This window comes from Lactuca saligna, chromosome 8 (genome assembly GCF_052625555.1).
Source record: "Lactuca saligna cultivar CGN05327 chromosome 8, ASM5262555v1, whole genome shotgun sequence".
Taxonomy (NCBI): Eukaryota; Viridiplantae; Streptophyta; class Magnoliopsida; order Asterales; family Asteraceae; genus Lactuca; species Lactuca saligna.
Genome location: NC_136424.1, coordinates 88631603 through 88634719, shown reverse-complemented (window position 1 = coordinate 88634719; position 3117 = coordinate 88631603).

Sequence of the window (3117 nt, the reverse complement as noted above, 5' to 3'; positions counted from 1 at the left end):
TAACTCCAAATCCAATTATATTTCTTGATCATTCTGGTCAATGTAATTGACCCAACCCAACTCATATAATATATGATATCGATGAACCCGCATAATTTGTTTGAGTCTATAGGTTCACGGGTCAGTAGATCTATTTTAATCAAAGAGTCGTCAGGTTATTTCCAGGTAATTTTTACATGTTACCCCGCGGGAACATTTAATTTTAGATTTTTTGTAATTTTAAATATTTCAAAATCTTAGAAGTACAGGTTGTCGGGATATGGTTATCTTGTAATGCTGCAAGTTTCATAACTCAACATAAACTTACACTTAATTGATTGTAACTTTTGATAGGCACATTTGAACATAAAAATAAATTCGTAATAATTTTATTGAAGGTCAGTGATCAATAAAAATAAATTATAATAAATTTTTATTTATAAATTTGTTAAAAATATCATGTTTGTATCGTCAAATGTTTTTTTTTTAAGTTTTGTAATTTTTTTTTTCATATTGTTTATCATTAATAAAGTTGGAAAAAATATAAATTAAAAAAAAACTTAAAAAAAATAAAGATATATATGTTTTTTTAAGCTAGAAGATGTCTGAAGATGTTAGAAGACTCTGGTCCACATCTGCGCCAAGAAGAGGGCGCGCAGACATTTTTAGGTCTGCAGTCTTCAAAAAAACAAACAGTCTGCGAAGACTAATGTTTGCGCGTGGTCTGCGCGGCGCAGACAGAAGACGTCTTGCAGATCTGCAGACAAAAAACAAACACTACCTAAGTCATCAAAGAAGATCCGGATAAGTTAGAATCTTTCTTGAAATCAAACAAGTCTATGTACGAAGCATTCTCAATTTGGTTTGAACCTATGGTTGCCAATCAAATTAATCTGAAAAATTAAATACTTTAGAAATTTTTTTGATAACTAATTAATTTTAATTTTAAGCTGAAATCCCAATCACCTTGTATGACCACCAATTGCCATATACAATAATACAAACATTTGTGACAGTAACTATCTGCCATCAGCCCATCATGACATGACAATCATATATATTATTAATTGGCACTTGGCAGTGATTAGATTCTTTGGTGGAAGTCCGTTGCTACACCATTGAGTTGCTCTTAATCTCTTATTCCAAGTACAATTATCAACATGTTATGTGTTTTTAAAGATGTTTGAAGAGGTTAGGCATTAGGCTAAAGGGTGTGGCTGCGGTTTGGGGCTGCAGTTTGTGCCACCTCAGCCGCGCACATCGCCCCCAGGCCGCGGTTCTCTGCGGTTTTGGTCGCAGTGCGCTAGTCCATGGCCGCACTCATTTTTCTCTTTTCTCCTTTTTACTTGCACACTCTCTCTCCTCACAACCAATTATTATTTTTTTTTCTCTCTCCTAACCTTTTTCCCACTCCCTCATTGCGGTTTCTAGTTGATGAAATAAAAACAAATCTGAGTTAGCGTCTACGTGACATAGGAGGGAGTGCGGTTTCGATGTCACCACTTCCTCCAGCCTTATGGAAAAAGATTTTTATAGATCTATGTGTATTCTGCTTACGTAAGATCATTTTGGTGCACACATTTTGATTTATAATTGCCATTTATTGTTAGCTTTTGGTCTGAAAGCTAAACTTTCGTCGGTGTCAATTGTGATGGGAGGGACCTAGAGTCTAACATGACCCATCCATGCATCCTTGTCGCCTTTATATCGATGGTAAGTTCTTGGTACATGCACATTATATGATTTTATAGCAGAAACAATCTTAACAAAAAATAAATAAATTCCATTACCCAATCTTAACAAAAATAAATAAATTCCATTACCCATGTGTAAATTATTAATCGACAACACGGTAGTTAATAATACTAAGGATATTGATTAAACAAAGAAGTAACAACAATAAATGAGGTTGTTAACAAAAATAACCAATCGTTTGTGTGTGTTTTCTTTTTTGCAAAATAACCGCTTATTCTAAAACACTTCATTGGGGAATACTATTCCAAATTTCAGATCAAATCATTCCCGAGTGACTTGTTATATGATTGTCGTAAATCAAAGCCTAAGCTTCTAACAATACATTTTTAATGATTATTCTCAAATAAGATAGCCAAATGTATTATAATTAACAACATATAACCAAATACATTACAATAATAAAGATGGGAAAATGACTTAAAAACCCAACGAAGTTTTCAAAACATTCAAAAAACCCCAATCATGTTTTGTCTGTTCAAGAAAACCCAACAAAGTTAACCTTTTGTCTAAAAAGTCCAACAAAGTTTCAAACCGTTCAGAAAATTCTAATTTTGTTTTGTTTAAGTTAGTTGGGTTTTTTTTGAACAGTCAAAACATGATTGAAGTTTTTTAAACGTTTTGGAAACTTCGTTGGTCTAACAAGTCATTTTTTCGATATGGTAATAAGTCACGTCATCTGTTTCTCTTATTTGACTTTCGAGAAAGTGTAACTTAGTTGGTCTTTTTAGATAAAATGTTAAGTTTGTTGGGTTTTTTTGAATAGACAAAACATGATTGGGATTTTTTAAACGGTTTGAAAACTTCGTTGGGCTTTTAAATCATTTTCCCTAATAAAGATAGATTAGTTTGTATGTATGCATGAGACCTAGTTTTCAGATACATATAATCTAGTACATTACACTATACAACATATATAAACAACACAAGCACTAATCGTTTTAGAAAAACACATAACATAAATAAATAAAGAAATATTTCATATACACGTAAGACAAAATGAATATGAGATTGTTATATACATAAGCTTAGGTGTTGAACCTAATATTACGTCGTTTTGATTAAATTGATAACTAACAGCTTTTCGGTGATATTTTACATTCGGTGATATTTTACATTTTTACTCTTCAATGTTTTAAACTAAATAAGTTACTATCCTTACTTTTTCCCTTCCATGTATTACAAGAGATATCAAATTATTTGCTAGAAGGAAGATTGTACTTCAAATTGAGATTCCCATGCCATATGTTTCCTCTATGAATTGATGATTATTATATTTTTATTTTCTAAGGGTTTCTACACAATTGATGCTATGGATGAATTATAAGTGGAAAAGGAAGCCAATTTCATAGGTCATGGTACGTGAAAGAATTAAATAACCACAAG